The sequence below is a fragment of the Mus caroli genome, chromosome 16 (genome assembly GCF_900094665.2).
Source record: "Mus caroli chromosome 16, CAROLI_EIJ_v1.1, whole genome shotgun sequence".
NCBI lineage: Eukaryota > Metazoa > Chordata > Mammalia > Rodentia > Muridae > Mus > Mus caroli.
In genome coordinates, this window is record NC_034585.1 from 65,445,256 (window position 1) to 65,468,290 (window position 23,035).

Consider the following 23,035-nt stretch of genomic DNA (forward strand, 5'->3'; position numbering starts at 1 on the left):
TATTCACTGATAAGTGGATATTAGCCCAAAACTTAGGATACCCAAGATATAAGACTTTTTTTTCTTGAGCACCAAGGAACAAGTAGGATTATTTTTCCAGAAAATATCTTCTCCTTATTAAGGAAAGTTGCTTTGATAAGGATTCGACATTCTAAACTGGTATCAGGTTAGGCATTGATCAGGAGCCATAGCTTGATCAATTGCTTAGTGAGAATTGACATAATGGAACTGATGTGTGAGAAACATCTCTTCCCCTACCATGCTTTTGTTTCCATTTGTGAAAACTGTGTAACCCATGGCAAAGTTTGAATTGGTGTGAGCTGGCCTCCACATCCTATGTACTTCCTTTTTTAATGTTTGTATTGTAGACAATCAATATTTCCAATTTTTTCTGTATATTTCATCACCAGAAATGTGAGCTTTAAATCCTAAAGTTATTCTCCTTTCAAAATGATGATCATATTTCCTATTCATTGATTGACTTCTTGAAATATCCCTACCACTCCAAATTATAGTCATTAAGTAGATTTCATACAACTTATCTTCAGGCTGATCTTTGTATTGGTTTGTGTCACATTACATTTGTTTATGACTGGCATAACAAACCAAGCTATCAATGACTTAAGTGCAGCCTTTCCCTCCTTCATTAACAATTCACAACACATTCTCCATACACAGCAGGTGCATGCTAAGTGCTAAGTGAGATGTGCCAATGTAACAGTGGTGGATGACATGGATTCTCAGCCACCTGTTCATGTTGCTTACTTGTACCCTCTGGCCTTATTTGTGCCTGATGCTGGCATGATTAATTGTTGCTGGTCCTGGTCAACCCATGAATAGATGAGTTTGGCAGAATCTAGCTCTGAATGGTTATTTGATGACCATTTAGTTATTCTGTCATTATCAAGACCCCTAACATGTCATAGCTGCTTATCTAATAGAGGATCATGTTTTTGCTACAGATGGCATATACTTGCTCCAGAACTCTAAATGGTCCACATTATAATCACCATTTGGATCATGCCATAACTATCCAAGGTGATTTTTACCTACCAAAAGCACATGCAATACCATAGAATTTGTTATGATGATCAAGCGAGGTACCACTTTGGTAGAGTTGCTTGCATCAAAATCAGAACTTTCTAAAAGTCCTTTGCCCTTGTGTTCAACTCAACTCAATGTTAATGGCTTTCAATTTTATTACATCACCATCAATATTTTCTTGTTTGTTTACTTTTTGTAGTGGGAGATAAACTATATGCTAAATTTTAATGTATCCAGGATTTAAAATTATACATACCACATCATGCATTTCTACCAACTTCCAGGAAATAGTTCCTTCTATATAAAGTTTATTTGTCAACATCTGGGCTACCCATATCTTAAAAAGCCAACAATGTATCAACTTTTACTTCATGCTATAGAGAGATTAGAGAAATGTGCCAATTCATGGATTATTCTTACATAGGGTCTGAGAAAAGCATACTCCTGATATATATATATATATATATATATATATATATATATATATATTCTTCCTCTTGTAAAAATATTTATATGGTATGTATAGCTAGGTAAATAGATGATAGATAGAAAGATAGATAGATAGATAGATAGATAGATAGATAGATAGACAGATAGACAGATAGATCATGAGATGTTAAATATAGATATATATTTATCTATATGGCTCTCTTCTTTAGGGATTCAAAATAACATGCTCATTGAAATAGTATCTTTTAAAATCCAAGATGGCTGTTAGAAAATTAAGTAAAGTTCCTGAGGTCGTGCAGTATACTGACAGGACTAGGGATGTATGAGTAAGACACTTGGATAAGACACAAAAATTAAGGAGACAGAAACACACAGTAATCTAGATAATCACTTCAATGCAATATTGTAGTTAAGTTACTGCAAAAAGTTTCATGAGAAACAAAGTAGCAATAAGATTAAAAATGAGAATCTTTAACACTGATATTTCCCTTTGATGTAAGCTCCAATTAGGCTTTGCCAGACACTGCTGTTTCTATTCCACTTTCCCCTGTCTCTCCCACTCCCTTTTTCACTCCCCTATGGATTTTGTTCTCTTTCCTTACCCCTATCTCTCTATAAAGATAAGGATATGCAGAATTTAGCATAAGTCCTATAATTTGGGTATCATCTTCCTACTCAGAAAAGGGTCTACTTACAATGCTAATTAGAGACAACCACCAGCATCTTCTCGCATCTGAAAACAAGCATCAAGTGTATAGCTTCAGGGAGAAGTGGGACGCTTGTAATGCCAAGATAAGACAACAGTGAATGGACAAAACCCACATAACATCCAGAAATACTGAAGCTGAGGACTTCGAAAGTCACATCATGCTATATATAACATCTGATGTTGGGTAATGTGGGCAGAAAAGACAAAGCTCTACAAAGCAGTGTTTGGTGAGTGTAAATTTCAAAAGCAGTTTAGTATTCTGTAAGAGAGAGAGAGAGAGAGAGAGAGAGAGAGAGAGAGAGAGAGAGAGATTAAAGCATACATTTGTTGTTCACAAAGCACAGGCTCACACTTCTAAGTGTACTTTCTATTACTGTAGATGGTAACAATTTTAAGAAAGGTCTTAGAGGAAACATTTTTTTTTTGGCATAGTATACATATACATTCTGTATCTCCAATCTCCCAATTGTTTTAGCTTTCCACTTGCTAGGCAACTGAACTCAAAAAAGTTCTGAGACTTACTATAACCAATTGGATACATAGGTTTGTGTCATGAGAAGCATGGGCTCTTACTGCTGGGGGAAACAGGAGTGCTTGTTTGTGGTAGCCATGGCTACCAAGCAAAGTCCATCTGAGCAAATATGGATTCAGGCAAACACTGACTCAGAAAAAATTATGAGCAGTCACTAGCTGTGTTTTGCTTCACCTCACCAGCACATATTGCTCTGATACAACTGCTTTCTGTGTCCTGTCAGCCACTGCTTGGACATTTCTTATACCCATGCACATACCGATACAGAGTGCCTCAACCACAAGAAGACCTCCAAATTGGAGTCCCAAGTTTCAGCTGGTAGCAGCATCTAGAAAGCAGATCCTGTCTTCCTGGCTTGTAAAGCCAACATATAGAGAACACTTAATAAAAATTCAGTCTAAGAGACTGAAAGGTATTCCTATACCCTGGGTATTTAGAGATCTTAGGGTTGGAAGGAACCCCAATACAATGAAGATGGCAAGGAAAATTAGTCTAGCCACTGTAGAAGTTATTTTGACATTAATATAAATGTTAGAAGTGGAAGAAGTGGAAAGATTGCAAAAATCAAAGGGGATGGTGGACACCAGGAGAATATGGCCCACCAAATTAACTAATCAAGGCCCATGAGGGCTCATGGAGACTGAACCAGCAAGCATTGAGCCTTCCTGGGTCTATACCATGTCATCTGCATGTCAAGCTTTTGCCCTGGGACTTTTGTGGGGATTCTAACACTGCAGCAAGTATATCTCTGACTCTTTTACCTGCTCATGAGATTCTTTTCCTCCTAGTGGGCTTCCTTCTCCAGGCTCGGCATAGAGGCATTTGCCTTGTATTATGTGTGTTGTTTTCTCCTGTTTGGTTCATGTCTCTAGAGGCCTGATCTTTTCTGAAGAGAGACAGAGAGAATGTAGCTATGGGAAAGAAGAGGTGGAACTGGGACAGGTGGAGGAAGGGGAAACTGTGTTCTGTATGAGAAAAAAATTTATATTCAATAAAAGGAATATTATAAAATGGAATATTATGTTACAGTTATACCACTGCTTTGTTCATATCCAGAATAATCCACATAAGTTTAGCACAAAGATATCAGTATAACTGTCACTATTAAGAATAGTCATCTCATGAAATCAGCACAATAGTCCATCAAGAGATAAATAATGTATCTGGGATATATACAATGGGATTTTATTCAGCCATGAAGAATGAAATTATGTTATTTTTCAGAAAATAGAGAAGGAAGATAAACTGTAGATCATTTTAAGTGGTATAAGTCAGGTTCACAAGGGTAAATATTTCATGTTTCCCTTGTATGTGTGACTTAGGAAGATATAGGACATGGTTATAAGGAGGAGATGGTCAATGATGTGGAATAAGTAAGAAGAAGGAATAAAAACAGGAATGATGGGGAAAATACAATAAGAACTCATTATGTATACATATAAGAATTTCCTAATTTTGCCCATTATTTTGATCAATAGACTTTCATATTGTAAATACTCAATTTGATGTCTATGCAAATAACTCTAATACTGAAGAATTCTGAAATCTTGATAACATTTCTGATAAATATATCCAAACTAGGCATTACTATGCCTGTGGTACTAAGTGCTTCACTTTCATCATTCAGAAATTTGCCAATTATTTCTTGATGGAAGAAAAAATAATCTAATGTATTCAGTAGATGACAGATAGGGACCATAACCCGTGTACCTTTTTTTAACATTTTTATTTGCAAACTTATGTGTACTGTACATTTGATAACCATGAACACTGCCTGCTTTCTGAGTCCTTGGACACCTTAAGTTCTCTTTCATGTACATGTCTTTTTCTTTTGTTTGGCAGCTCACTGATTTTAATAAGAATCCCTTGGAGCATGATGGTCTCTCAGTGGGTACATATCTGAAGATAATGACTATTCCCCTAGAATCCAGGAGCACCTAGAGTTACACGAGAAAGGCTAGGTACCTATTGGTCCCTCCACATCAAATGATTGACTGTTGATAGGCTTAGTCTTAGGCATGCCCATTTCTTTCAGCCATAGTGGTATCATTGGCTCTGTCATGCCCAGAAGACAGCATTTCACAGCCCTCCTCCCTATCTACTCCCTCTTACATTCTTTCCAGTCTTGTTTACCCTATGCTTCCCAAAATTTAGAAGGGATGGTATATATTTTCTATATACAGAAAAACATTCAGTGATAACTTATCATCAGCAACAACCCCTGCATCAAGATTACTACTATGTTTTAGTTCCTGTCCTGTCTTCTTTTGATGGCAAACTGTGATGAGGAAGAATAAGACAAATAAGCCCCTTCTTCCTCAAGCTGGTTTGATCATGGTGTTTCATAATAGAAATAGTTACCCTAAGAAAAACCTTAACTTCCTTATTCCCAATTATCCTTATTTCTTTTGACTGTAATAAATTGAGTGACTGTATACCAGTTCCCCAGATGTCTCACGTTGTGTAGCCATATTCTATCAAACATGTACATATTTATAAGTATATCAGTTCTTTCTGAGTATTGCATTGACATTCTTTTACATCCTCTTAGACCCATTATTTCAGGACTGTATATTTCTTATCAGAAGTGATTTAGGACCCCAGATATCAGTGTTAACTCTCTTTTCTTTTAAAGTGTGAAAAAGGACCACCACTGACTTCCAAGTAGTCCTTCCCACATGATCTCTGTGGAAAACAAATCTATATCTGTCCTTAGAAAGCTTAGTCAGTCCAGGCTTCATGTAGTTAATCTACTTCTACTTCCTGAACTCCAAATACTTTAATCCTTTTTTTCTTCTACCAGATGAAAGCTTAGTTTTGACATCTGTGTTGTGTTCAATGGAAGTCACCACATCCTCTCATCTTCAAAACTCACCTACTGGTGTGTAGCATTATTCACTGCCAGTGTGTTAGCTATATTACCCTAGAGGACTGGCCATTGGCCCATCCTATCAAGATCCATTTTTATCCATTCATGATCACTGTCCACATTTGTTGGCTTAAACCAGTAGCTCCTTTGGTAAGCATTTTATCTCTCAATAGGCCAAACACACATCTGACTGGGTTATAGAAGATTTTGGACTTCAAAAATGAATCAGTCAATATATGTGATCTGCTAATGTGATCTTAAAATGAGGTTAGGCAAATATTTTGGAAATAAAATATGTTTTAACTAGCTTTTACAAATTGTAAAAGCTAGAGAATTAATCTGTAAAGTGGTGACATGACACATTACACAATTTCCTCTAATTGTGGTGGGTTATTTCATTAATGGAATCATTTACAATAATCTATTAATGTTGTATTAATAATAATGAATGTTATATATCTATCTCGAGCCTCTAGTTTTGTTTAAAGTATATTACATATAGTCTACGTGACTTTTAATTTTTTATTTTGTTCTACTTTATTTTATTTTATTTCTCTCATATAATAATACATCCCACTTGGTGCCTACCCTCTGTCTCTTCCTTATCCCTCTCTAATCTCCTTCTTCCCCAGATCTATTACTCCTCTATTTCTATGGCCATTCCCATTTAGAGAAGATTAGGTCTCCTAGTAAAATCAAACTAACTTGGTATAACAAGCAGCTGATAGGAGCAGATACAGAGACTCTTAGCCATATATTGAGTGCAGTTTAGGGAAATCCACAGAAGAGGAAGGAAGGATTATCAGAGATATAAGTGCAGGATATTAGTAGAACATTTACCTACCAAGCAGAGCACATAGCAGCTCACAGAGACTGAAACCATAACTATAAATCCTGCATGGGTCTGCACCAGGCCCTCTGCATAGTGCCGTGTTTCTTTAGCTTGGAGTTTTTGTTGGACCTCTAACAATGGAAATGGAGATGTCTCTTTTGTCTACTCATGGGATATATTTCCTCTACTTACTGGGTTGCATTGTCCAGCATTGAATGACTGTATATGCCAACTCTTATTGCAGCTTAGGTAACTTTTTGATTGCATAATAAAATAAACTAAAAAGCTCAATTTTAATTTATATTGTAAGTTGTCTATGTTATATAAAAATAAAACTGTTCTTCACTATATCAATACTATATTCTTAATGTTCTTCAGCCTTGAGGAGTTGTTAGCCAAAGGGCAACACTATACCCTAGAAGTCATTCATTATAAACTATGAAGAAATTGGGTGTAAAAATGAAAAGCTCTTTTATTATCAATAGTTGTATATATTGTTAAACATATAAGTATGTTAGCTCAAAAGGTTCACTCTTTAATATTTAAAACATACTTGTCAAAATTTAATTGTTTTTAATGACATAATGAATGGATTTTTCCCTTAATATCTCCTTTTCTTTGAAAAAATATTTTTGAGGATTAACTGCTGTAGCCCTTAGGCCTTTTGAGAGACCATCAAGGGCTAAGGAAAGCTAATCTGGAAGGTGAGAAAAAGAATAGCACAGATTTCTCATTCATAAATTTAAAGTGCTGTGAGTTTTAACTTAATATTATGAGCATGTATATAGGCTGAGGATTGATTCACATCCCTTGACATATGGCACAGACTCGAAATGATGCTAAAACTATCCTCACATGGGTTTCTCATGTACTCAGATAAATTCTTGCTAACATATCCTTCTGATATTTTGTCTTCTCAAGAATCAAAAATCTCTCAGAAGCTATAAGAAAAAGGGTATCTTTGTTGGCAGCTACCGATTCAAGCTTTAGTCTGAGGTTCTCATGATAAAGAAGCTTATAGATTTCTAGGATATACTGAGAAAATTCAAACACAAAATTTAAAAATACCATGCTCTGTTTTTAATCCATGTTTCTTATGCTTACTTTTGCTTACCCAAATTCTATATCCCTATCCAAACTCCCTCTTTCTCCCCTTATTTTAAAAAGAATTCCACTGTATAAACTGATAAATACAAAAAGGAAGTGAAGGAAAAACGAATGTCTGAGAAATAATGAGATCACATGGGAAAGACAAAGTTTTTGCTTTGCTTTCCCCAGTCAGTTATCAAGTAAAATATTTTCAGAGCAAACCTCAGTGTGTAAGCTGTTTTGCATGTCTATATATTGCAATATTCTGATAATATTCTAATATTGTTGACCAAGGTTGCAGCCAATTTCATGGAGACTTCTGATACTTATAACCCTATGATGGAGAAACAGATGAATAAAGACACACCCTTCCTTATAGCATGACCTCTTGGATTGTATTATGACAACTTGGTACAAGCTAGAGTAATTTTGGAGGAGGTCAACTCACTTGAGAAAATATTCCCAACCAGATTGCCTGTGATTATATATTCTAATTAATGATTGATGATATAGGAGAATCCAGCTCACATGGGGTGGTCCCAACTCTGGGCATGAAGTCATGGATAATATAATAAGTCAGACTGAGCAAGTAATGAGGAAAAAGCTAGAAAGCTGTGCTCCCATGTAGCCTCTGATTCCCTCAGTGACTGCTTTCAGGTCTCTACCCTGTTTGAGCTCCTGCCTTTACTTCCCTTGATGGCGGACTATGATGTGGAACTGTAAGTAAAAAGCGTGCCTTTCCTCATCATATTGGTTTTGGTCATGGAATTTTATCACAGCAATAGAAACCCTACCTAAAACATGTGGCAATAGCATGTCTAGACTCTCTACTGTACAGCAAGGTCCCCTAAGCCATGCAGATATGAGAGTGTCTTGTCACAGACTCCATGTTGAGAGCTGAGGAAGGCTCAGAAAGTCCACTTTCTTAGAGGCTGAAATATGTAAACGTAAGTTGGACAAACAACTATACCCAATCCACAACAAACAACTATACCCAATCCACAAGGCAGAATAAGGCAAACTTCTGGCAGTGCTGCTGAGGCCAAAGATTCAGGACATGGTTACACCCCTGTTTGAAAAGATGCACTTTCTGTGACTAGCCTCTATGGCCCATGTGGTTAAGTGAAAAGATGACCCTGGCTTACGATGAAGACCACAGATACAGAAAAGCCCAGAATCTCAGACTTATATTCCTCCTCCTCTGCTACATTTAATGTCAATAAATTTTATTTGAATGGTAACTAAGTAAAAATGGGAAAATATAGAGAAACTCCATGTTGTGAGGTTATTTATTTGAAGGTTATTTCTTGGAATCACCTTCAAATAAATAACACTCCACATTCCACATAGGGATCAAGCTATAAGGAACAAAATGAATTTATGAGATGTTCCACTATAGTAAATAGAAAGAACATTTCATTGTCGGATGAGGATGAAAGCAAATTTGCATATGAAAACAGTCTGAGTTAACTCTACTCCATTGATACTGTCTACACGGATATATTAATGGTTGACTGAGCTTCAGCAACAAAGTTCATGAAATCTGCCAACTTTTTTTTTAATACCAGTTTGATTGAAGATCACAACTTCATGACATTGTGCATAAACTCATAAGAGAACTTTATGAACAGCGGGGACTGTCCTGTACTTAGAAGACAATTCCAGTGAAAAAATTCCAGGACCATTCAGAGCAGCCTACATCTGGGATCATCTCTATTATGTAAAGAGGCAGGATTTTTTTTTTAAGCAAATAGTTTTAGGTCAATAAAAACTTGAACAAAGTTGGGTGTACAGAACTATCAACGTCCATGATATATTGATAAAATAGATTTCTGATTGGGTGGGCAGAATTACATCTAATATTATATATGTCCTTTCACTAAGGACACATTAAATAATAGAAAGAATAAGAAAATTCTACTATAGTGATTGTATCCATTTCATTAATCAATTAGTGATTAAGTAAATGCTGGCAAGTCTCCCATCTATAGTATCAGTATATAATATATATTCATTAAATATTAAATTATACTGTTATTTCCTCCTTTATGAAATCCTGCCTTAAAGAACTTCCACACATATATATTCAAATAACGATTCTATCTGTATTTAGACAATTATTGACTAATTTGTAATCCAGTTAATTTTACAAAAAAAAAAGATGAGAGAACAGTAACTTTTAAACTAGGTTTAAAACTTCTGGGTTAAATATAGCATTATTTTTTTTATTTTAAATTAAGTTATTTTTGGTGCTCCATATTTTGTTCTCCCTACATCCACTCTCTGACTGTTCCACATCCCATACCTCCTCCCCACCCCCTGTATCCATGTGGATATCCCCACCCTTCACCCCACCTGACCTCTAAATTCCCTGGGGCCTCCAGCCTCTTGAGGGTTAGGTGCATCATCTCTGATGAACACAGACTCAGAAGTCCTTTACTGTATGTGTGTTGGGATCCTCATATCAGCTGGTATATGCTGTCTGTTTGGTGGTTCAGTGTTTTGAGAGATCTTGAGGGTCCAGATTAATTGAGACTGCTGGTCTGCCTACAGAATCGCCCTTCTCCTTAGCTTCTTTCAGCCTTCCCTAATTCAACAACATGGGTCAACTGCTTCTGTCCATTGGTTGGGTGCAAATATCTGCATCTGACTCTTTTGGCTGCTTGTTGGGTCTTTTATGGGGCAGTCCTGATAGGCTCCTCTTTATGACCACTCTATAGCTTCAGTAATAGTGTCAGGTCTTGGGACTTCCCCTTGAGCTGGATCCTACTGTAAAAGCCTATACTCAACAAAATTGGAAAATCTAGATGAAATGGATGGTTTTCTAGACAGATGCCACATACCAAAGTTAAATCAAGAGCAGGTAAACTATATAAACAGGCCCATATTGTACAAGGAAATAGAAGTCACTAGAAACCTCCCAACCAAAACAATCTCAGGGCCAGTTGGATTTAGTGCAGAATTCTATCAGACCTTCAAAGAAGACCTGATACCAATTTTCCTTAAACTATTCCATAAAATAAAAACAGAAGCAACCCTGCCTAACTCATTCTATGAAGCCAAAATTACTCTGATACCTAAACCACACAAAGACCCACCTAAAAAAGAGAACTTAAGGCCAACCTCGTTTATGAATATTGATGCAAAAATACTCAGTAAAATTCTTGCAAACCGAATCCAAGAATACATCAAAAACATTATTCACCATGATCAAGTAGGCTTCATCCCAGGGGTGCAAGGTTGGTTCAATATACAAAAATCCATTAATGTAATCCACTATATAAACAAACTCAAAGAAAAAAAATCACCAGATCATCTCCTTAAATGCAAAAAAAGCATTTGAAAAAATACAACATACCTTCATGTTAAAAGTATTGGAGAGATCAGGAATTCAAGGCCCATGCCTAAACAGAATAAAAACAATTTAATGCAAACCAACATGCCAACCTAGCCAAAACACGTGGCTCCAGGTTCAGCAAAGACTACTTGAAAGAGTAAGGTGGAGAGTGATAGACAGTACCCAATGCCTTCCTTTTACCTCTAGGAAAGCATAGGATAGACACATCCACACACAAACATACATATGTACATACACATATAGCTCTCACACAGGCATATATACTCTCTCTCTTTGTCCCTCTCTCTGTCTCTTTCTCTGTGTCTCTCTGTCTCTTTCTGACTGACTCTGTCTCTGTCTCTTCATGTGTGGGTTTGTGTGTGTGTGTGTGTGTGTGTGTTTGGTGTATAGTCAAGCTTGAGATATATTCCTGGAAAGTGGAAAGGTGGAGAGAAATTCCAGCCATGCCAGACTTTTCAAATGAATAATACTTATTAAAGCATATCCAATCCAATTAACATTTGAGCTGATATTCATATGACTTGAATAACCTACTAGAATTGGCTCACACAGTGGGGCACCAAACTTCACAGCCCTCAGAATTGTCAATTAAATAAAGTGTTTTGCATTCGCAACTCCTTTGAAAGGAAGGAGTTCTTATATTAACTGGGGGATTGTTTACAATTCCAGAGGGTTAGTTTATTATAATCATGGCATGATGAGAGAGCAGTAAATGATAATTTTACATTCTCACCAACAGAAACCAAGCAGAGAGAGGAACAGAGAGAGAGAGAGGGAGAGAGAGAGAGACAGAGAGAGACAGAGAGAGACAGAGAGAGACAGAGAGAGACAGAGAGAGACAGAGAGAGACAGAGAGAGAGTAGACTGGGCCTAGTATACTTTTAATTCCACTCCTAGTTACAGGGATTATCTGATAAGGCCACAAATTTTAACCATTCTAATTTCTTTCAAAGTTCCACAGCCTGCTGACTATGCATTCAAATATATGAGCCTATAATAGCCCTTTTCATTTAAACAACCAAAATCGTTATCCTAAGTTATTGAGACCTGTGTTCATTTTAAAATGACAATGGAACGAATATATTATAATAAGCATTGGATTTAATTTCCTAGCAGATTTGTAGTTATCTATTGTATCACCCAAAGATAAAAATTTTTGTAAAATATAGCTATCTTCATATATAAATTTCCCACTTTGGAAAATGAATAATTGTGTAACATTACAATTCACAAGTTGCATAAAGTCTATTGCATCTCAAATACTGGATTACAGTAATCTAAAGTGTGTAAAATTAAATAAAAAGTTTTAAATTAATCTGTTTTATAGAAAAGTCCAAGATACCAAGTGCAACACTTTCTTTTGCATTGCCAAAATATTATTTTTAATTTTGCAAGAGAAGAATCAATCAATAATATACAAGCTACAAAAACCCACAATAATCATTTTACCCTGAAAATAATATCATGACCTATGTACCATCAATATAAGAAACAGTACTGCACAAAGAAGCACAGAAGGAGAACTCGTTGGGACAAAATAAAATACTGCATGATGTCAAAAATATGTTAAAATGAGAAATAGGTGTTTGTCTTGAACTTAGGGGAAGTCATAAAATAGGTATTATAGAACAGTCATAATGCACTGAAGAAGTTCAGAAATAATAGAAAGAGAAGTTTACTTTCTCATAAGTCAGTACAGTAATAAATATCCAGAAAATTCACACACATGTATCCCTTAATTTGAGTGGATTCTGCTAGGTACAATCATAATTAACACAGATCATAGAAAAGTAATTGTTTTAAATGACTGGTACCTTTTATTTTATGTTGACACTTTTGAAATATTCTACTGTTACAAGTTAAGTCTAATACAATAAGAGTGCTGGTTTCATAAAATATTTAAGAAAAGCTCTAAGAATTAATAATATAGTAAGATGGAGGAAAATAAGAATTCACATGTATTTACTGTTGATTTATTCCAATTCATAAAAAATACGTAGGTATTCGAGAAGATAACTTAGTGGATAAAGCATTTGCAATTCAAGTGTGAGGACTTGATTTAGTATGCCCCCTGCCCCCAGAGCCCACACAAAGCCTGGATTGACAGCAAATATCAGTGACCTAGTGTTTCTCCATTGATAGGAGACCTGGAAACAAAATAATGTCTAGTAGATTGCAGAGCAATACCAACTAGACTGCTATACCCAGATACAAACAACAGAGTCTCTCTCAAAGATGGTGGACAGTAAGTTAACACCTACTGGAGGTTGTCCTCCAGTGCATACCATAATTACACACACACATGCATAATATCCATTTACAAACACAACATACCCATAATCAGATACAATAATGAAAATGGATACTATAGGTTTAGTTTTATACATATTTTAGTTTTACAATCAATGGACAGCAAAACGTTCTGGTATGAACCAGATTTAGCTATTGTAAATATTTGAACACCATATAGGAAATGAAATAATTCATTGACTACCCATATCATTTAGAAGCACTAATTAGAGTTGTAAAAACCACTGCTTCTCTTGTAATTAATTCTGGCCTGAGAGCTAATCAGGCATTCATCTTCATCAGTTCATTACGTGATTAACATGTTCTTGTTTGTTAGGGTGAATGGAGGCAGCCTGCCTGATTTGGACAGGACAAATCTTACTGATATTTCAGACTTTAATACAAACCAATAAGCAGGAGTTTGTTTTGTTTGAAACCCACGAGGGAAATATCTTTGGAAAGGATATATCACACAGTTTTGAAAAAGCTACCTCACATCTCAAGCTAAGGGCTGAGAAAAAAAAGAAGTAGGATTATATAAATTATATGAAGATAAATAAAAGTGATAGCGTATAAACCAAAATAAAGTTATTATAGCTGCAAAATCTAACAAGAGTTCCTGTTCTAAGAACTAAGTGGAACTAAAACATGGAGGAAGGCTGGGAAGGGGTGGGGGGAAGCATTATAATGGATCCTAATAGATTTTAATGTTTGAAGAACGACAACAAAGTAATGTTGAAAGGTGAATTATTCTATTCATCCCACTCATACTCTCGCAAGAGGATTACACTAAGGAATACTGCTGAATATAGCTAGAAGTTTTCAAATAAAATCAAAGTAAATTAATTCTCACATGGTAGTAATTTTTCCTCTGCATTTTTCTTCCAGAATAACATTCTTCTCATCAAACAGTTTAGAGGAACTCCTGTGGAGGGCTGTGATTTATTTTCATATAACAAGATGGTTTAGTACACGTTGATAGTGATGAGTTCAGAGTGAGCGTGTATTTATTTCACTAACGATGTATCCACTACTCTTCCTATTGTAACAAATGGCACAAAGGTTTCCTAAGGAACCGACTCAAGTTGTTTTCATGATGGGTTTGACCATCTTTGTTCTTCACAGCAATCTGGATGCAAATATATAGCTCCAAGTTTAATATTATCCTAATAACCTATCGATTAACAAGTGAATACCTGCTTAGCATAGCTCTTATTGCCTCGTTAATTTTTTGAAAAATGCTTGGGGAATGCAATGCCTCTTTCACTTGTTACTGTTGTAAAAGTAGTCAATTAAGTTTTAAATCACTCATTAAAAGTAATTTAATGCTATCAACCCAGGGTTGAATTATAGATGCTAGCATTTTCAATGTATTAATCACAGTATACCTACAGTCCCAAGGATGTGCCCAGGCAGCTGGGATTTAGGCTGCAACCAGTTTTAGCAGCAACAATGTACAGATAAGTTATGTTTGTTTTAAAATATGCCCTGCAAGATTAATTATTAGGAATTGTCTATTTAGTTAGCCTGTAACATGGGGGGGAGTACCAACCATGATTGTGATTTCTAAAGTATTACCTTGATTGTCATGATAATGTATGTGTAATATCTTGAGGAGAGTTTATAAAGATTTAAGTGTAAGACATCTTGTGCCATTTTCAGTGCTAATTTATTGGAGACAAAGCTATGTACAACTGAGCTACTATTTAAACTATAGCCAAGTTTTTAAGATCAAATATGGACATTAATTTCACAAGTCTGGGAAATGAGATTGATGATACCCAGAAAGGTTTCCAAAAGGCTATAAGATGGTGGGTTATAAAGAGTAACCTTCAGCAACATTACTAAGAGGTACTATGGTTTGGATTTATAAGTATTAGGAATTATAAGGGCAACACTGTCTATAATGCATTTGACAAATGCACAAGAATCAGCCTAACACTACCCCATAACTCGTAACTGTGTGAAGTTCTCACTATTTTCTGTAACATCCTAAAAGTTTGCTATTGTCCCAGAAGATAATTTTTATGACAGTTGTTACATGTCTAATACCTACCAAGATAGAGTCTGACTTACACTATGCTACTTTTTGTGGACATGATATGCTATGAAAAAAATTAAATACAAACATATTGTCTTTGAAAAAAATGTTTTATCTCTCCACCTACTATTAGAATATTCACTATTAAGGTTAGGATGTTGTTAAATCCTAACCAACAAGTTATGTTTGTTTCTCATTTAAGCTTCAACTAAAGTTAACATTTCAAGTCATCCAATTAAAATCATGCAACATATATACATATATTATTCTTTAATGTGTTAGTATTTGTAGATACTGTTCATATGTATTAGACTACTATACAAAAAGACAGTTTTTCTTAGATATGTTGTTTTATGATATGCTCTTGAAATAGCCACATTCTCTAAAAATGACAATGTAACATATAATAATATGAATAAATTAACATTTATATCATGTATCCATATATAATAAATAACTTAAAATATGTAATGTGTAATGTATAATATGTAATATAACATATGTATAGTGTATAATATAGCATAAATATATGCTAACAAATAAGAAGTCCAGTACTAGGAAAAACATCACTTCTGTTGGAGTTGTTTGCCAATAAATTATCACACTATCCCCCAAATATTACAGGCGATTGTTATTGTTCTTGGTTACTCTCCAAACCTTTGCAGTAGAGCTCCATTGCTGAGTATAACACCTATGTGAATCACGAGGCGAAGAAATCAAGATAGTATTTAACTGGAAGCTTTGCCTCTACTGGAAGCATTCATTGTATTGGAAGGTGCTATGTATGAAAACTACAGAAAGAAAAATTAGTTATCAATCACATCTCAATAAGGACCCTCTTAGCTCTAATAATGACTGATGTGACAAGCAGTTCCTTCTGACACAATAATGGCAAAAACATTATGGGAGTAAACATTCACTCTGAGTGGATTTGATTACTACTACACAAGGCAAAAGACTTACTCTAGATAGGAAGATGAAGGCCATATTGGAAAGCACATTATTATGATGATGTTAAACTGGACATAATATCACATTGATTTCTAATGACCTATTAGCATGTCCATCAATCAATGCAATTTTTTTCAACCTCATTTCAGAAGCGTCTACTTGAAGAAGATAGTAAAAGAGACTCACAGCTGCCCAAAAGGCAGAGACTAAGAAATGACAAAATGAACTGTCATAAAGAAAACATGTATACTACATTCCTTTGTCAAGAGTCAAGAATCAGTACCGAAGAAGTGGGGAAAGGTTTGTAAACATTAGAAGCTGTGGATGGTTACAAGGAAATGTCCCATGGCACAGCATGCCAGGTGCACATAAGAACTCAACAGTAAATGTGGCAGCATGCACCAGACTGCACATGTACAAGCCTGACAAAATCCCCATACAGAGAGCAAAGGTGGGCATATAGTTCCACTCCTAGTTGTGGACTCATTGGGGGATGACTGTTGGGAGAGAGAAATAGTTTTGTCTATGTGTGCATCAATTGATAACTTGACTGTGCTCTAGTTGAAGTGCTCAGATAAATAATAAAACAATTTAAAATTCAATATAGATGACTTCTTAATTAGATGTATCAAGCCTCAGTAGAAAATCTTCTTGTGCAGCGTTTCTTTTTCTTCTAGTGTTTAAACTATAAAATTAAATTTAGAAGTTCTGATAAGGTTTTCTTTTACTTGCTTTTATGCCTTCAAAAAATTAGGTCTCCTAAATAAAAGTAAATAAAATCCTTCAAAAGAAAAAAAATGTATGTGATTATTTGTAGGATGTCCAGTTCTTAGAAAATTCTTTTTCATATTTGGATTGCATAAATATAAGCACGTCTTTAAGATAACATCTTCCATTCAATTTTCAATTTTGTTTTATGTGATGATTTGCAACCATGGTTAAAATGGCATTCTTTTTTGAATGTGAATTGCCTTCTTATATTCTCAAGTATTAGCTAATGTTATCTTTGTAAATGGTCAGAAATTCATTGCTTTATGAATTTGCCTATGAAATATCATAAAAATAGAACATAAAATAATATTTATTTCATATACACTATAACCTCATTAGAGCATCCCAGTATTAACCATCAATGTTAATCAGATGTTTATTACTAAAATGTGAGAATCCTATTTTGTCAAGAAGAATCCTACCTGATGTATTTCATCCAGTAATAAAAAGGTCACCTTGGATATCTAATGATCATAACTTACATTTATCTCCACAAAAACAGAAACACTGTCATCACAATGAAAATCGATAGAGAATTTGTAAATCTGTTCAAGAACAAAAACAAGTAACTTGGTTGCTTTTTATAAACCAGGAAAAAACAGGCATACAACAGCAAAGGTTCATGGATTCTTTCCATCATAAAATATCCGAGTCTTATAAAGGAGGGCACAGAGAATCCCATTATATCGTATGCACATCTTTAACTTTTCCATTTTCAAAGTCGGCTTAGAAAGAACAAAGGACTGAGGACTGTGCCATGACATTATGCTAAAGGAAGTACTGTACTTGGGGTTCCATTTTGCCATCTCAAAGGGATTTTTTTTTCTTAGCTGTCAGAGTGCTTTTTAGCCTGTAGATAGTGTATGAGCTGGGAGAATTGTGTTTGTTCTTTTAAAAATAGTCCAAAACATCTCAGTCTTTGTGAAAATTTCTTGGAGCTTAAATAGGAAATAAATTCAAAGTCAAATTCCCTATTAAGCCATCCATGTTACTTGTTTCTTATTCCACTGAGAACAGTATACCATAGATCTACTGAGGCTAAAATAAGCTCAATATAAAAATGGGAATAAACTATAGAAAGTCTTTGATTTTACCTGAAAGTCAAACAGATCTTGAAGTTGTACAAGGGCATTTCTAGTTTTTTCTTTTATATTTCAAGTTTGAAAAGTTGATACAGTTGCTATTTTAATGGTCATATAAAGTCACTTTATATGAAGATTACCTGCATATTATAGCTGTAAAATTATTATAGTTGTTGAATTTTTCTATACCTTGATTAATATAATGTTAGTGTGACATAGTAGTTAGGATAATTTTTTATTATCAAAAATTTTTATGATCAAAAATTCAAGGTTTCCAATATAATGAAAAATGGAAAAAATAAACTTGAAAAATAAATTCTATATAGACTGAAGAAACCATTCGTGATTATGTCATGAATCACTCCAATAACTCCTTGATTGTTATCTCATTAGGGTGTCTATCTGGCATTCACCCCTTAAATACATCTACAGAAGCAAGGAAATTCATGTTTCATTCCCAATTAAGAGCATTAGCATATGGTATCAACATACAAATTTCCAAACAGAGATCAAAATTCATTTCTTGGATAGTGAAGATTATAAATTTTTGGAAAATGATGATTATAGTAGAAGAGGTGAAGTACTCCAAAATAATTAGTTTGTCTAAGTCTTTACTCCGAAAAGCATAGAATAGCTTTACTAGTACAGCTTACTTATCATCAGGATATTCTGTGCCCCTACCTCAGTAGATTCCAGAGACTCAAGCTTATGTCTTCATAGGAACAAAGTTTTTCTTTGCATTCATTTGTACTGTTAATTATTTAAAACTCCAGTTGTTATTATTTGTGCTTCATAGCATTTTATTACCTAGTGTACCAACATCCCAATAATATTATTGTGTATGTTTTGAATAGTATGATAACAAGGGCACCGAGTGAGCATCATGCAACATATGCAGTTTTATTTACTTCAGTGCTTCTCTCCTGTTGTGGTCTCTGAATTCTCCCTCCTGAGGAATAACTCCACAGATCCACATTTTAAGGTAATCACAATGGTTTTGCAAAGATGGTTAATCAATTCCCATCATAGAATAAAATGAATTTGGTTTACTCACCATTAAAGAGCTTCTTAGTATTTCAGTTTTATTTTTAACGTACAAACATCTTCATATGGCATAAACGTGCATCTCCTGATGACTCAAGTCTTCTAATATGAAAACCGTATGTATGCTCTTGAGTCTAGACAAAATTTCGGTCTCCCACCTCCTGGTTCATATTGATTTTCTTAGCTTGTTTTATTCCCTTTCTAATCAAGACACAGGTAACCTCAGCTCCTGTATCTTGGAAAACATAAGGATTATGTTGGAATTTGCAAGAATTTCTGCACAGATGCTTCTCTTAGCATAGTTCATACAGTGCTGAACAATTGGACTGCATGTGGAAACTGTCATAACCCTTCTGTCTCTGAGATCTGACTCCAAGAAAGCCTCCATCTCAAGGGTTTACTGCCCTCACATCTCATATCTTCACTTCTGGTGATGGAAGCCAGCAACAATAAGGCTATTTTTACTACCGTAATGCATTGTGCTATCTCATCTTCTACCAACTGATTGTACTGTGTTGTTTTAGAAGGAAAGAAATCTTAAGAGAATTAGTCTGGCGTGTGTTATAAATTCTCACATTTAAGTATTCCAAAGTCAGGCCTCTTGAAACCTAGGGATCTTATTTCCTCTCAGGAAAGGCTAGGACTTGCAAATAAAAGCTTTGTTTTCAGGATTAAAAATACATTTCGAAATCCATTCTGCAGTTCAGTGAACATGGTATTTTTAGACCATATATATCTTCACATTCGAACAAAAAGTATTAAAAACTAATTCAGCTACCTTACCAATGACAAAAAGATGGGAATCATGATGAGAAAAAATGGTGGAAGGCAATAATCTCTCTTTTATGATTCATGCAGACTCACGGAGGTTAGAATGAAAGAAATTCTGTTAAGTTGCTTAGAGTATGCATATGGATCTAAATTCTAGTTTTTGTTTTCTGTGACTAAATTTCTAAAATAGTATGTGAGTGATCTAATAATGGAGTTATTAGAAATGATTATCTTCCTAATTCATGGAAATCTTTTTTCTCATCCCTTCTGACATTATTATTAACATATTAAAACACCTGCTCATGTTTTCAGGGTCATTTCTCATCTCACCTCTACCAATAGCATATTATTCTGGAAAACAACATATTTTTAATGCTGCTCAATATTAATACAACATATGCTGTTCAAACTAGGAAACTGTCATTACACTAAAATAAATTAAACAACCTATCATGATTGTTTTTGGACACGAATTAGTTCCCAATGCATCTCTTGTCACACACTTGACTCTCAAACAGGAGTTTACCCCATCTGAAAGCTGGTGTGTTAGTGTATTTCAGAAATACACTGCAATTTCAGCCACTCTAGGATACAAGACACTCTGTCTCAAAAAAAGAATTAGAACAAGGAAGGAAGAAGAGGATGAGAAAGAAAATGAGTTAGAGTAGTTCATTCCATCAGTTCTCAACTATTTTTTCATAGCCTTATTTTATCTGAATCAAAAGAATCCCCTCAATATTTCTATAATTATTATTTGATGGCTGTGCTTCCAAGAGTTAACATGAAAGGAAGAAGTAGGCTATTGTATAGCCTTTTAAAATCTCTACTCCCTAGTTCAACAGAGCTTAGACATAAAAACATTCAGGAAGAAATTCAATAGCTCTTTCTTTGAAGTATGTTTTTGTTTCTCTTCAAATACTGTATTTTCCAGGGTCCCTAGAGTCTTATGGACAATACCCAAGAGAGAATTGTTAAGTAACCAGTGTATTTGTTATTGTTGACTGCTGTTGGAGTTTTCTTCTTTAAATTTAAGGTAGCTGAGAACAACTTTTTCATAAAATATAGAATTTATTTGAAAGGAGAATATCAGATTTTAGTGTATAATTTTGATAGGAAAAAAAAGAGAGTAAAGAAACTCTACTACATACTGAAATTTGTTTGTTCGGATATGCTATCCTATAAAAAATGATGTTTCATCATACTGAGGATGGTTGTCTTAACTCTTTCTTTCTAAAATAATATAATCTTGAGAAAATAAATTTAAATGCTTTAAAATTGTTATATGGAGTATCTGTTGAAAATCTCAAGAAGAACTCAATAAGTAGAACACTTACTTGCTAAATATTCGTCAAATGCCCTGTTACCAATTTATCATATTTACCAAGGAACCTTCTCAAAGGTATTTTGTCTCACAGATATATTTGTTAAGTTGTTGTTAACGAAATTCTGGATAATACACAGAATGTTATTTACAAAGAAGCCAGTAATGCCTTTTTCAAATGAAGGTATTGAAACCCTCCACTCAAATTTCTGTGATGCTATAAGCAGTGAAACCTCACGAGACTTCAGTAAATTGTGCAAAAGCAGACTGCTGGTAACTGCCAAGATCGTTTATGTCCTGTAGTTTCCTATTGTCTCTCTTTCACAAAAAATGAATGAAGAAGCCTTTTATTACCCCATTCCTTGTTTTACAGCTGAGTCACATTTTTTATTTACAAGACACCTGCCTCCAAATTCACACATCTATGACTCAAAAATCAGAAATAGAAAGACCAATTTTAAATTCAATCGGCACACAAGCCATTGATGCAATGGATTCCATTTCAGACACTGTCTTTGCCTACATCCACCACGCAAGAGGAGGGAGACCTCCCCTTTAGAGCTGAGCATGCACACGGGATGGCAAAAATTCAATTTAAGTCTGTCCAGGTATAGGATTATTGGCAATAGCCGTTATCCTAGTAATTGGCTTTAACCCACTTCTATGTTCCTAAAAATTCTGAGGAGTGATATTTTAACTTCCCCAAGCTCAAAATTTCAGACATTGAAGTGCATTGCAGAAGAGAATTTTACAGAATTGCAAATACATAAATCTCCATGTGACTCTTAGAAGGGAAACTGTGCTATGAGCTTTACAGGAAAATATAATTTTACGGAGCTCTCTGGAGAGAGCGGGACACGTAGCGGACCCCAGCAAATAAGGCAGTCATTTCCTAAAGGAGAGAGTGATGGCAGTTGTTTGGATATGTGATCGCTTCTAAAATCAGTTAGAGGTTATTTCATGAATTTTTTTTCACTATTCTGAACCTTGGTCTAACACAAATGTGTTACATAACAGTCACAATCTAAATTGGCTTTTAAAGAAGTCATAGCTTTGGAGACCTGTTGTTGGCACATAAATTGACAGATATCCTATTTTCTATTCAGAAAGCAGGGCTTCCTCTCTAAGCAGGTACCTAATTAGAAAAAAAAAATTTCCACATATGTTGAAATGACAAGCTCCTACCACATGTGTGGAAGATTTTAATTGGTAAGGAAATGCTGTTTACCATTGCGTTTAGTCTGAGGCAATTTTGAACCCAGTCCCCACCTCAATCGCTAAACCATTTATGCACCTGCCTTTGTATTCCTAGAGACTTATAAAGGCAGTTCACAGAGCAGTTCACCAGAATGCAACTTGGAAAAAAGTCATGCCTCTTTTAGGGATCCAGCTGGGCCATGATTTACATTTAAAGGAATATCAAATCAAATACTGGCTGTGAGACTTCACCATATTCTTTTTGATTTTCTAATATTCAGTGTCAATCTAGAAAGTTATTTAGATGAGGTGAATAACTACAAAAGGGAAAAAGTTTCTCCAAGTTATATTCTGTGGGAGAGTTTCAGAGTCGTTTCTTAAGAAGCACAAAGTTTGTAGGCATCAGGTAGAAGAGTCTCTGCCTATATGTATTCATCTGAAAAATAATTTCATAAAACATCTTACTGAATAGTTATGAGAACTTTAATTTTCTTCACAAAATTAGCCAGCAAATATCTTTGTGTAATGGCATAACTTATTTTAGATTATCAGACAAACTCTACAAAAACAATCTGTAATCAAAAAGCTGAGAGATGGAGTTGAGTCTCCAAGATATGAGATCAACAGGAATCTCCTATCCAAAATAGAATGATTTCTTAACCCTTTGTGGAGGTAGTCTTTTATT